Raw genomic sequence first — 15,667 nt, forward strand, 5'->3', positions numbered from 1 at the left:
TGAACTAGAAAAAGGTGTTCTACAATGTACCGTGGTGCAAGATGTTCGAAATACACAGGAAAAAAGGTGTACACTATAGGAAAAGACAGCTGATAAAGAATGTGTACAGGAACAAGCGAGACCAATAAAAATGGAACGAAGGGCTCGGATTAGAAAGGATTAGGCAGGCACGTAATCTTGCATCACTCCTGTTCAGTTTACACATAGAAGAAACAATGGAAATAAAAGAAAGGGATTATAATTTTTTATGAAAGAATATGAATTATTAGAGATGAAGATCCCACTGATGTCCTCAGTGAAAATGAACAAGAGTTCCAGGACCGTTGAATGGAGTAGTCTAATGAACACACGCTGTGGGTTCAGAGTAAATCGATGAAAGACGAATGTTATGGGGAGCAGCATAAACGCGACTAGCGGTATATTTAACATTAAAACGGAGAACCACAAAGCAGATGAATGGAAAGAATTCTGCTGCCTTGGAAGCAAAACAACACATGATGGGCGAAACAGGGAGGACATAAAAAGCTGACTAGCGCAGGCTAAGAGGGCATTCCTGGCCTAAAGAAGTCTACGGGTATCGAACATAGGTCTTTATTTGAGGAGGAAAATTTTGAGAAAGTACGTTTGGAGTACAGCATTGTATGGTAGTGAATCACTGACTGCGGGAAAACCGGAAAATAAGAGATTCGAAGCTTTGGAGGTGTGATGATATAGTAGGATGTTTGTAATACCTCTTTCTAAAAAATTGTTTTTGTATCCAATTTTGCGAAAGATTTCTGACCATATCTGTGTTACCAGTGTAATAAAAAAGACGCAGCTTATAAATTTTGTATTAGAGAGCAGCTAGGAGAGTCCTCGCCGTTCATATTTGTCTTTCTGCTCCCACACACCATATTGTAAGCATCGTGGGCTATAGTTGTAAATGATTCTTAATATGCGAATTTATTTTGAGTTTTTAATGTGCTGATTCTTTATTAATTCAACAGATCACATGTTTATCTCAATACTTATTGTATTGTGAGTTTTATTTTCCTGCGTGACTCGCAGGAAAGGCTCAACACTTCGATGTGGCACCGATCCGCCATTGGTATGCAGACACAATAGCGCCTTTCTTAGCAATCATATACAGCCGCTTACTTGACGAAAGGTCTGCTCCTAAAGAGTGGAAAATAGCACAAGAAAGGAAATAGGAGTAACCTATTGAATTACAGACCCATATCACTGACCTCAATTTGCAGTAGGATTTTGGACCATATACTGTACTCGAACATTATGAATCACCTTGAAGAAAATGACTTACTGATACATAAGCAACACCGATTCAGAAAATATCATTAATGTGCAACGCAGCTAGCTCTTTATTCCAATGAGGTAATGAGTGCTGTCGACAAGGGGTCGCAGATAGATTCCAGACGGCTTTTGATACCGTTCCTCACAAGCGACTATTAATCGAATTGCGTACTTATGGAATATCGTCTCAGTTGTGTGACTGGGTTCGTGACTTCCTCTCAGAGAGGTCACAGTTCGTAGTGATAGACGGTAAATCATCGAGTAGAAGAGAAGTGATATCTGGCGTTCCGCCATGTAGTGTCATAGGCCCTCTGCTGTTCCTGATTTATATAAATGATCTATCTACGTGATAATCTGAGCAGTCCCCTTAGATTGTTTGCAGATGACGCTGTAATTTACCGTCTAGTAAAATCATCAGACCATCAATTCCAATTACAAAATGATCTAGAGAGAATTTCTGTGTGGTGCGAAAAGTGGGAATTGACACTTAACAAAGAAAAGTGCGAGGTCATCCACATGGGTACCAAAAGAAATACGATAAATTTTGGGTACACGATAAATCACATAAATATAAGGACTGTCAATTCGACCAAGGAATTACAATTACGAGCAACTTAAATTGGAAAGACCACATGGATAGTATTGTAGGGAAGGCGAAACATAGACTGCGCTTTGTTGGCAGAACACTTCGAAGATGCGACAAACCCACTAAAGAGACAGCCTACATTACACTTGTCCGAGTTCTGCTGGAACATTGCTGCTCGGTGTGGGGACTCTACCAGATAGGATTGACGGAGGACATCGAAAAACTGCAAAGAAGGGCAGCTCATTTTGTGTTACTGCGCAACAGGGGTGAGAGTGTCACTAATATGATACTCGAGTTGGGGTGGCAGTCACTGAAACAAGGGCGGTTTTCTTTGCGGTGAGTTCTATTTACGAAATTTCAATCACCAACTTTCCCTTCTGAATGCGAAAATATTTTATTGACACCCACCAAAGCCTGAAATCATCAGAGAAGAAGTCCGAGTTTTTCAAATCAGCCATACAGCATAGAGCGGTTATCAAATCGCCATATGCAAGTTATATTTTCTAAGATTCCGACGGCCCACATCCTCCGTTCTGCCGCCCCAACACCTATCTTGGACGCTTAAAAGCTTCATTCTGGTAAAATTTTGAAATATTATAGTTGGTGAAGGTGGAAGCCGACCCACACCGGCGACCGTAACAGGATAATTATTAAATAACATCTACTGTATGCCACGGTAATTGTTTTCGCTGTTTGTCTTTTTTCATGATCGAGCGATCGCTCGGGGTATTATTGCAAGGATACATCAACCAAATGGAAAATTAAACTGAAAGGAACAGAATAAACATGGAAATATAGAAACAAACCAATAACAATACGGAACCTGATTGATAGGAATTAAGCTAAGAGAATATTCATTATTGCACATTGCCGCTTGAAGCTGTGAGTGCTAGGCTGCAATACTATGCTTTTCTTTATTTAAACATATCAACAGTGCATTATATTTTTAACTTAGTTACATATTGTCGCACAATACAATACAGTAACAGCGACAGACTTAACAGTACGCAATTTAACTGGAACAAGATGGACGATCTTGTTACTTCTCGCTTGTAATGATCTATTGCGGTCATTCAGCAGTAATGTTAGTGTTTTTCATTGTCGGTTTATGTCACTTATAAAAAAAAACCTTTAGTGTGGTTCATCAGTCTTTCGTTATTATGGTGAAAACTGGTAAAAAACAAAAATTTTCAGAAACGAAATTTATTACTTCATCTTCAGACGAAGAAGGCAACAAGGTGGAAGTGAATTTAAACATTGAAGATACAAGTTGGAAGTGAATTTAAACATGGAAGATATTAATGCTGTTGTCAGTCAAAACAATGTGTTAACTGAAGATGACACATTTCAACCAGATGTTCAACCATCCATAAGTAATGAACAGGTCACGAACGCAATGCTGCGATATTCAGCCGACCTTGCATTCCGGTCAGTACAAGCTTTTACCGAACTCGATATGCAGCACATGTTTTCAGAAAATATTAACTACTATGTCCACTCAGGCCACTAAAGATGGAAAATTCGCTCTGAGTTCTGAAGATGGTATGATCACGTCTAGAAATGAAATCAAGACTGAAATTGCTACCATGATATCAGCTGAATTGACCGCAAAGTTTGATGCAGTATCAGAAAGTACCACAACCCAAATTTCGGCACTTTCATCGAATGTAGCCAGTCTGCAAATACAGATTTCAAACAATCAAAAACAGAAACAAACAGCGTAACATGGTTTCTCTTTATTACTTTAGCAAATGTTGAACAAATAGAAGAACATAACGTAGAAAATAATAGAAATTTTTCTGCCTACCATCTGCTGCGGGAAAATTAAAAGATGATTGCAATAATGCAGAAAAATTTGAAAATTGCTTTTCCGTCTTAGCATTCGCAGACGACAATTTGTTCAGTGAAAGCGAAAACGTTGACTCAGTATTCGTAGTCAAACGGAATGCAAGTGTAGAGCAATCACAAATGGTTCAAATGGCTCTGAGCACTATGGGACTTAACATCTATGGTCATCAGTCCCCTATAACTTAGAACCACTTAAACCTAACTAACCTAAGGACACCACACAGCACCCAGTCATCACGAGGCAGAGAAAATCCCTGACCCCGCCGGGAATCGAACCCGGGAACCCGAGCAATCACAGAATAAATTTGTCAGGGATACGAATTGTGTCACTTTTGTGAAAAAATTGAAAGCGTTTATATAAAAACGGCATTGAAATGGCCTTACAATCTCACATCACTCACGAACGCAATGCATCGTGTGCTGAATTTTTGAGCATTTACTGCAATTTCTCAATTACGTCCGTTCAACATCTAGCTAAATTTCAGTAATGTTTTAGTAAGCACGCAAGACTATTTTGAAACCAAACATTATAGTAATATACTATAAGGAAATGTATCTTTTCATAACACGCTTCATGATCTGGAGGAAATGTTTGTTTTCTCAGTAATTCATGCTCTGATAAAAACCAACGCCCTTTCTGTAGTGGTAACACCTGTTTCCGTCGGATTAACGAAATTCAGTAGGGCTTGACTAGCACTGGATGGTTTTTAACACTATTACTGCAAGTTCGCGTCAAGTATAACGCTCTATTGCAATCTAGCGATACCCTCTGAGAGGGTTTTTGAAGTTTGACCGTGTGTTAACCTAATGGGCAGAGAGTATCGAACAGTATTTTCGTTTGTATGGCAGGTAATAGAAAGACTAACAGAGTTTTGGAGATAATGAAAGTAATAAAATTCATACAAATGAAATAATCGACGGTCGCCAGCGTAATTAGGCATAATACTTTGAAACATTAAGTTTAAAGGGAAATGATAATCGATTGCTGAAGTGACTTTCGTTAATTCCCCTTTTAAACAGTGCAAAGGATACACACAACTAACGAACGAACGACGTAGTGGTTAGCAGTAGATAACTTTTACACAAACCAGAAAAAATAGAGAACTAAATAATACTTCACTCATAGTAATAAAAGTTACTATTGCAGTCATTGATTGATTCAGTCTAATTCAACATTAAGATGTTACTAAAGACAAACTGAACTGAAATTGGGCATGGAAAGAGTTCTGATTTCAGCTAACACATACATAACACAAATGAAATTAAATAATCCTACACCTATACTTATGCTTTCATTATTAGCAATGTCACAGATTTCTTTCAATAGCAACGAAAAACCCAGTTATCTTTCATTTTGAGAATAGATTACTATGGGGCCCCATAAACTGTTACTTTCTCTACATGCAAACTCTGTAATTATTTCGGGAACCAATTGCAATTTAATAACATTAAATTTTTAGTCCCACTTGCAATAGTTTATGTTTTAATGCTTTAACACAAGTTTGTCAAATATGCAAGTTATTTTTCACCATAGTCCAATATACGTGTCTTTCTCACCACCTGTGAAGCAGCACTGAGCTTTAGCACCTTTAGTGCAACAACAAACCATTATATTTTCAGAAACAGGATACTTGGTTATCTCTACGTTAAGGACAGTACCCTGCATTTGTTGGTGATTAGGACAAATTTTAAGGTGCGAACACAGTTTTATGCCACTGGAATTATTATTGATAAAAACACTCACATCAATATACTGGTCCATACTGTGACGCACATTTCAATTCCTGCAGTTGGTGGAGCAGTGGTGCAATAGTGGTGGCAAGCACGTGGCGGCTAAGTGGTCCCATGCTCTTGGAGTTGAATACTCTTAATAAATTCTTCTTGGCGACGTATTTCTCTCATTTCAGAGCCATTCCATGGTAACAAGAGCACGATATGCCAGCCAGTACCACATTCGAGGCAATTTCAACATAAATTGGCTTCCAAATGCCTCACTTGGGACACGCGTTGTTAACAGCACAACGTTTAGCCACTGACTGAGCAATGTGCTCTCTCTCTTTCCGCCCAGATTGACCGCCAGATCCTTACGCCTTTTAATTTACATCATACAATTTCCCTAAGTATGAACCAGTATTCAAAGTACAATTTCTCTTTTACGAGAATACATATTTTATAAAGTTTCGTTATTTTTAAACATTATTAAATCTTTACAATATATACATCATAAACTTTCCTTTTACAACAATAGCACTCGGCTATTGTGAGGCCAACTGAGAAGCTGCTTCGCTGAGAAGTAGCGGCTCCGGCCACGAAAACTGACAACGGCCGTTCAGCGGTATGTTGACGACATGCCCCTCCACAACCGCATCCAGTGATGCCTATGTGTTGAGGATGACATGGCAGTCAGCAGTACCTTCTGAACGGAGTCATACTACGATAATGTTGCATATGACGTCACCATCCATGTAACATGCATAATAAAAGACGTAACGAGACTCTGTCCCATCACACTAATGATATGTAGTACAATTCGGTGGCAATAATGAAATTTCCTCCTATATCCGAGTTCTACCACATTTTGTTCAAACATAAACAGTTCGCTTTTCAAATCCGAAACATTATTAAAAGAGTTTTATTGCTACATGATTACGGCGACGTACACAAACTGAATCATGCCCTGTACAACTATAAGAACAGGATGAAATAATTACCGGTATCAGCCTGGATGCCAATTGCATTACAACTTAACAGTGTCTTAAGAAACGCACAATCGAAAACCAACAGCCAGATGATTTGCCATGTTACATTCTGAACTGCAGCACACAGTCTTATCAATCTACTGGTATAACCAATAAACATCACAAAACGGGCACAGTATGACACATCATAAGCTTTAGACGGGATCATATTGGGGGAACACCCTGTCACAAGGGGACGCCATGTCACAAGTTAGTGGGAAGAACGATAATAAATCAGGTAATGATCAGACAGGTTCTGTATTCTGATTAGGGTATAACGAAGACATGGATCTTCGCGGAGAGTTAACCGAAGAAACCGCAAGATGTTGTGGCCAAAAAAATGAAGAGCCACGGGTTATAAGACAAGCTGTCGTAGGTGGAGTACCAACCACAATTGTAAAAGACACGGGGGCAGCAATGTGTGTTGTATCATACAATTTGTGTAAGAGGATAGGGGAATTAGGGCCCATTTCATACTTTTCTGTCCAGAAATGTCGAAAAGCTGGGTAATTAAGTGATAGAATGCTCTTTCCCAGTAACTGATCGTTTAGTTACTGATTTATTGGTAGACGCATATTTTTTGAGAGAGGAAGACACAGTATTTGATTTCTCCTTAGGTAAATGTTTCCTGACGCTAACGGCCAAAAGCTTGAAGCAATGCTGGACAAAAAAAAAGTTAAATCGGGCAAATACTGCCAGAGCTATTATATTCAATTCTTAGTCATTGATGACAGCCAACATTAGGCACCCCTTAACAAAATATGAAATATCAGACCTAGAGGATAAAGTTATTAATCTACAGAAACTACAAAGGAACCCCAAGGTAAGTTATATGCTCTGCTACTACATATTGACACGTACTTACACGGAAACCTGGTGTTAACTGAAACCTTTATTACATTGTGGAAGTCCGCCACAACACATATATGAGACCCTGGTCAAAGCGAGCAGCAGTGAGAGATGAGATGAAGCAAATGTTAGACTGGAACATAACTGAACCATCTGTATCAGCATACTCTAGTCTATTGTTAGCGGCAACTAAGCCTAATGGAAGCATTCGTCTCGTGTTAGCTGCACGACCCATAAATAAAATAACTCTACCTGAATACACAAGACATGTAAATCTTGATGGGCAGTTACAAAAATTCCATGGTGTTAAATACCTTGCAACCATTCCTTTAAAAATTCCATATTAGCCGGTAAAATTAACACCCGAGTCTAGAAAGTACACGTCCTTTATTTTTGGCGGTAGAAGTTATCAGTTTTGCATCCTACCTTCCTGACTTAATGGTAGTTCTGGAGTGTTCATCTCTGCTTTAGACACAGTACTAGCTCCATAACTGCTAGTAAGTTTACACTGCATGTTGTCGACATTATTATACCAACAAATTGGGAAGAACACTTACATTTTCTACACAAGAGAAATTCTCACAAGTAGGAGTGACAGTTCGCAAGACAGGAGATTCAGTATTTTAGGGCATATAATATCCTCAAAAAGTATACGGACAGATCCTGATAAAATCAGAGTAATAAAAAATTTCCCATTTGCAGACACGAACAAGCAGTTAAAGCTTTCTTTTGACTCTGCTCTTTCTTTCGACTTTTCGTTCCAGACCAATTATTAAATAGTACAGTGTTACTGGGTTTAATTAAGAAGAACGTTTTATGGTTATCGACACAGGAATGCATCAATGATTTTAACGCAATGAAAGAAGAGATAGTTAATTTAGGTACCTTGTGTTATCTGATATGAGCAAAAATTTTCATGTTGCTACAGATGTCGCAAACACAGGTTTAGGCTCATATATGTTTCAGATCCATCAAGAACAGGGTAAGTATGAAACAAAAGTGATCATCTTTGCAAGTAGAGAAGTCACTGAATGCGAGCGTTCTTATTCAGCGATAGAATTAAAAACACTAGCAAATGTGCAAGCATTCAAAAAATGCAGTTACTTCATTTATGGTAAAAACATAAAGTTATGCACTGATTGCCAAGCTTTGAGTCTTTTTATGTCCTCCAGATTATTACACCCGCGGTTACTGTGTTGGACACTGTTTTTGCAAGATTATTCATTTTAAGTAACTCACACAGGAGGAGAAAAGAACGTTGTAGATGATGCAGTATCTAGATTGCGACAGAGTGTAACTGAAAGTGCAGGAAAACTAGAACAAGTAACAGACTATCGCATTTTACTGATGGAAGACGAACGCTACGGACAATACTACCTTGACATGTGCAGGAACATCAAAGAATTACAAAAAGCAGAGCCATATTGAGACATGGTGAGAAGAAAGTTGAAACAGAATAATGCAAGCAGTCTGAAACAATATTACATCTTACACGGTCGTGTACTGTTCTAAAGGAGACATCGCGACGTAAACTGTTGGTTTTATGCATTCCGTCTGAGAGTATAGATAAACTCATTTGGTATTCACATCATGCCTATGGACACTACGGTACCACAAAGCGTGTACCAACACTTAACCTATTCTGCTACTGTCCCAATATGCGACGAAAAGTACGTCGATTACTAAGCACTTGTGCAAAATTCATCAACAAAATTAGTAAGAATGAACTGCAGTCTGTTTTGGCTAGCGAACCACTTGAAATCGTAGCTCTTGATGTTGCTGATGCATACCCGTCTGCCCGTGAAGGTATCAAGCACGTTTTTGCATTATATGGTATTTTTTACAAGTTTGTAAAGCTATATGCTGCTAAGTCCACTACGGCTACAGTAACTATCAAACGAGTTTCAAATGATTACATTGCCATAGTAGGAAAACCCAAATGGCTGCTAACCGATCGTGCATCTTACTTCACTGGTTATAAGTGGAGTCAATTTTTGCAAGATACTGGCATAACAATGATTTTAATATCAAGCTTTAACCCGCAAGTAAAACATTGCAAATGCGTGCTCCGTGAGTTTAATAGGTTCGTAAGCACTTGTACGTATAACCAACATGCGCGGTAGTTGCAGTATCTTGATTTGTTTGAGCCAGTACTCAACCATTTTCCTATTTATGTCACACAGTACATTCCTGCAGACTTGAGCAGTACCCCACGGAGAAAAGGCAAGACCCCTGTTAACAGCGGTCGCTTGTCAGGTACGTCTTAGAAAATCGCAGTATGACAAGAATCACAGAAACATAAAATTATGGAGTAGGAAATTATGTTTCACTCAGACCTCATAGCAAATGTATACATCTCAAACGAAAAAAACAGCAAACGGGTGCTACTTTATGAAGGACCACATGCCATCACGGGCATTCCATACCCAAGTTGTTATTTGCTAACAAATCCGGGAAATAGAAAGATTCAAGGTTAGTATCCACACAAAGATTTGACGAAGTTTCAGTATACACAAAACCGGTAAATAAACATTATTAAAGGTAAGTACCAGCTAAAAGAATTCGTCTTACTGATTGCTAAATGTACTAAAACACATGAAACATCCCGTATCCTTAATTCGTTTTGGAGTGAGCATGAAATGTGCAACACGTGCATGCATCAGTGATACAAGATCAACAATAACTGGTGTTGTACGTATCTGTCTGCAAGCCTACACACGTATTAATTTCAAGAAGGCATGCAGCAGCGTTAACTCACTTTAATCCACGATTTTTCTGTGTTTATTATAATGCCAACTATTTTCACCTGCATAGGTGTAAGATTATTCTCTCACTGTGCCAAGGCGTACTTCAGACTTACACGTTGCTAAATACTTCGTACGCTTAAAACATTTCAGTACTGCTACAGTTATTCAGTGAAGAGGGTAAAAGTCATGAACTCGGGAAATGAGCGAATAGTTAAAATGGTAGATAATGATGTCCTGCCAATAAATGAAAATATTTAAGCAGATACGGCACTATGTACCATGTACCATCGAAACACGACACAATCTCACGCGTGTATGTAAAGCACTAGCCTATTCACATAATATACACCAGAAGTACATTCACACCAAAATACTACCAAGCAACATGAATTGTAGTGTAGATGTTCTTGAGCATTTCTTTCTTTCGTAACTGAATTGTTTCTGATAATATATACTTTGCTACTTTGCGCTAACGTATAGTGATCTGTTGTAGTGAGTTTTCTCTGAACTGACTATTACGTGTATGTAAATAACTGAAATATTAACTTCATGTTCCATGAACCCTACGCCTAGTTCCTAAAACATATTTTAAAATACTGAAAGTAAGTTAAGTAAAATTTGTAAAAAACATATGACTGGTAAACAGAAGAATAGTAGTAGGTAAAAATGACGTGGATATAAAATCTGTAAACAGAAAAGCCCGTAGTGAATAATTAATAGATACGAGGGTATATAAACTCGTATTATAGTGCACAACAAACAAGTAGTTTGTGTGTCATACACAGTGACCTATCCTGTAATCGGATGGAGAAGTAGTGCATCGTGCATAATCAGGATCCCTGGTGGGGTATTAAGTGAACATTAGGACAAGGAAACAGCAATTATGCCGGATTCAAAGGTGTGCACTTAGCTTGTGGAGAAACTGAAGTAGTTTCTCCCAAGAGAATGTGCTACGAAAGGGGTGTCTGTGGATTCCAGTGCATAGAAACTCAAAATATATCGCTGAGAAAACTTCAGATCACATAAACACGGTGAGCCGCATCCAACTGCCACGTCTGAACTGGGCCACGGGAGCGGCGGCAGTAAAATGTGACTGTCACCGGACGTCTGTGCGGTGCAAATTATTGAACACGCTAATATGCACACAAGTAAACGCAGTCATGGACACTTTGATATTCCTGTGACCTTTGTAGATAAGCAACGTCTTACCCAAACGAAGAACGATCTTTCAGCTTTGTCTGAATTTACATTAATCGTATGATACGAGCAACATCCAAGTCTTTCCAGTTGATAAAAATCTGATGAAAAATGACTAATTGTACATTCTGATCTTACGTTGTTATCTCTTGTAATTAACAAATTCAAATTTTTTACTCTCTTAAATATGAGTTCATCCACGTATTTTAATTCTGTATGTATCATATTTGTGCATCTTTTAAAAGAAGACTGGTGTGATGGTTCTGATGTTTCATGAACTGCTGAGCCTCGGCACTGCTCCACGTATGGGAGTGGGTACTGGTGTGAGAACCAATGAGACAACACAGTGTCTCTTGGCTGTGGGCGCTCCAAGGAGATCAAAACAGCTGGCCTGACGCGTCTTGGTGACATGGCACAACCCGCGTCTGACGAGTGTCTGATCTCACAATCCGCATCTGATGTCACTCCTCCGATGGCTTCGCAGCCAGCGTTGCGTCGCATATACAAACAGGAGTTTGGAATCAACACTCACTCACAGACCATTGTGTTTTTCATACACCATGTTGATAACACGGACTGCGCCGTGGACTAATTGTACACTAACTGGAACTTTTCTTGTCGGACAAGTAAAAGAAATGGATACATATTAACGCTACTTTCGCGATTTAAGAGAGTTAAATGACTACTCACAATGAAAGAAATTGTATCATAGTAATTCAGGGGGCATTGTAATACACCTTTCTAAAAAATTGGTTTTGTGTAAAACTTTATGTGAAGCTTTGTGACAAACGGGTCGAAGTTCATATTTGCATTATCTGCGGAATAAGGAAAGGCGCAGTCTTCAGATTTTTTTAGAGAGCAGCCACCATAAAGTAAAGTGGGGAAAGATTGCGCACTCAAGGTTTAAATAGCGATATACTGAAGGAAAGTCACAAATTACAATTACATTTTAACTGGCATTTCATCTGAATTTTGCCGGTTATATGACAGAGTCCGAAAGTCATAGAAACAATTTAAACTGTAATTCGCACTTAGTAAAAAAAGTAATGCAAATGCGCAGTCTTACCCGACCGTGGGGTAAGAGTGCGTTTCTAGTGGGGTAAATTTGCGCATTATTATCAAATGAGAAAAACATATGTATCAATTAGTTCTTCGTCTTTTATTTATAGCGTACATAAACGTAATATACATTGTTTCTCAGCATATAACAGTTACTGTTGATACAATATTTGACCTAATGAACAAACGTGGGCCTTTCACCAAAAACATGCAAACATATTCCTGTCGGACGAAAATCTTTTTAACAGAGACCACATATGAAGTTCCAAAACCTTCATAACAAGAGCAGGATTCATGCCACCACTCCTCGCACTGGAGACATTGAATCCAGTCTTCTGTTGCTAGATTATTGTATTTTTCAGTACAGTCTGGACAGTGAAAAGTTTGTGAATTTCCCGAGACGTATTTAAGTTTTGCATTGTTTTCTTTTTGTTTGCTTTCTTTGGTTTCTTTATTTCTTGTTCTGTTGATTGGGATTCCAGTTGCTTCCTCAGTGGGGTCCCAGATACTATTTCTGACCTCTTTCCTTTCTTCTGTCTTTTTTTTGCAATCTTTTCTTCTTGGCAAAGGAATTATTTCTTTTGGGGAAACGTAGCTACTTGGTCCTCTTTGTGATTCATTTGTAGATGTCTCTGAACTTTGGCTCTGGAGAGATCCAGTTTCAACTGTGGATGCATAATTAAATTTGTCGCTTTGGTCTGTAATAGGCGAAGGCAGGAAATCTTCCTCGGTGAATATGTGACGATCAATTGGATAAATGCCACATATCTTGAACGCTTTTGTTGCCTTCGTCATTGTGGCCGTCATTTGATGAGCGTTTCCAAACAATTCAGCGATAAATTTTTGCGTAATTACATATCCAGGGTGGTTAATGAGCCACTGGTCGCATTCCTGTGAACAAGAGTCCTTCAGTGGCTTGAAAAAGCCGTGATACAGTGGCTGCGTTTTGTGGCTGCTGTGTGGAGGAATGGTGAGCACGTGAATGTTATGGTCCCTGCAGTAAAGAACGGCGTTCAGACTCAAATGTGACGAGTGATTGTCCAAAATTAACAAGACTGAATTATCTTCTGTTGGCTGTGTATGTTTTTCAAAATATTGTAGCCATGTGAGATACAAATCTGAGTTGATGTATCCAGTGTTCGAACACATCATTAGTGACCCAGGAGGGGCACCGTTCTTCAAACTCTCCTTCATCCTTTTCCGCGGAAATATTATTCCTGGAGGGATGTAACTCCCCCCAGCTTCCATACAACATACAACCGTTATCAGCTGACCTCTTTCTGCAGATGCTATTTTGCCTATGTGCTTCTTGCCGCATGTTGCAATCACTTTCGGAACTTTGTTAGGAACAGTTGTAATTCCTGATTCATCCATGTTATATATGCGATGAGGATCAAATTTATATCTCTCCATCAACGACGAAAGATTATCAAAGAAGATGCTTGTTTGCTGTTTGTTGAACCCCATCACACGTTCGAGACTAGTTTTCTGTGGGATCCGAAGGCTAAGATTTCGTCTCTTCAGGAAATTATAAGCCCAGTCCTTTCCGGCCATCTTAGCGTTTTTGTCAAATTTTGTTTTTATGTTGTTCCTCTCAGAGTAGTCATGAACTTATCTTCTGAAATCTTCCAGAGTCATACTATAATACCATTTGTCCAAAGATCTGCAGTGTTCGGCGAGTCCCAGTTCCTGTTAATCATTAAAAGTTCTTCCGAATTTTCCCAGTTTGTTTACCCCAAAACCCTGAAAAAGTGGGGTTGGGAGTGTTAATTTTAAGCTTATCCCTACGTAGGCAAAAGTTTCCAAAATAAAAAATATAGAGATAAGAGTATACTTGCAAGGGCCTCGTACCTCTTTAAGGCGATTTCTGAGGGCAGCTTCACTTATTCCAAGCTCCCTCGCTATTTGTCGTTTAGACTTGCCATTTTTCAAGCCCTCTTTTGCAGCTTCCAGCATTTCTGGAGTGCATGGTTTCCGTTCGGTTTTCCTTTTGTAGACGCTAAAATATAAAAAAAAGGGTTCTTAGAGGACTACTGTCGATGTATAATATCCACCTCAACGTTCATAAATATTTCTAGGTCTACGAAAAAGCTGATAATTATAACGAATGGGGTAAGATCACGCACTGCGTAGTTTTGCCCCACCTGCAACGCGTAAACTTGCCCCGCACTACGACACTGCAGCTTTTGACTGCACATGGAAACGCTTTGTAGGAATATAGATGTGTTAATATACCACAAGACTGACTATGCATCGTAGTACACAATGGAATAAAGTTAAAATTTATAATTCCATTATTGCCTGAGTTATAGCTTATTTCCGGAACATGAAATGCTATATGAAAATAACGTAGAACAGTTCTTACCGCACTGCGCAGCCGTTACCACCAGAACAACAAACTAAGGCAATAAAGGGTCAGCCACAGAGGCTATTTCGTGCCCTGCAGAGTAGCCAACTGCTGCATTGCTAAAACTGAGATACAAGCCTTGCGCAGTCTTACCCGCCGCACAATCTTAGCCCACTCTACTCTAATGTAAGCATCGTAGGCTGTAGTTGTAAATGAATCTTAATGTGAGAACTTGTTTTGAGTTATTAGTGTGCTGACTTTTTATTAATTCATCAGACCACATATTTATCTCAATATTTATTGTGTTACGAGTTTTATTTTTCGGCATTGCCCGCAAGGAAGACGCAACACTTCGATGTAGGCACCGATCCGCCACTGGCGTGATTTCATAACTAATTTGCACTGTTCATTTCTCTTATACGACCAAAGCTTGAAATTATTCAGTGATGAAGTCCGAATATTTTCAAATCAGTCATACAGCACAGAGCGGTTATCAAATAGCGATAAGCAAGTTACATTTTCCAAAATTCCATCGGTCCGCATCCTTTGCTGCGCCGGTTGCAACACCAACTGGGACACTTACAGACTTCATTCTGATAAAATTCTGGCGGAGATGGAATCCAAATCACTGAGATGAAGAACCATACACAAGAGAGGAATTCGTGACAGACTGTATTAAACTAGTTAGAAACAGAAGAAAAATAAAGATAAAAACCAGTATGTTGTGCTATGATTATATTCTTTTGTTGAGCATGCCATAATCTTTTCACTTTTTATGTTAAAGTTATTGGTGGAAATTCCTAAGCATAGTGCATTGCGTTCGCTTGTAATTATGCACGTTTGGTTTTTGTCTTAGACTGATCTGAAGACGATGGACTGTGACTGAAATTGGTTATAAAAGATGTGAAAGAGATGTGCAACAATCAGTTTCAAGAATATGGATGGTTGTAACTTTCCTTCGTGATGATGTCATATTTTATCAACGGCTTCCTCCATTCGTTTGTTC

This window comes from Schistocerca cancellata, chromosome 1 (assembly GCF_023864275.1).
Source record: "Schistocerca cancellata isolate TAMUIC-IGC-003103 chromosome 1, iqSchCanc2.1, whole genome shotgun sequence".
Lineage (NCBI taxonomy): Eukaryota > Metazoa > Arthropoda > Insecta > Orthoptera > Acrididae > Schistocerca > Schistocerca cancellata.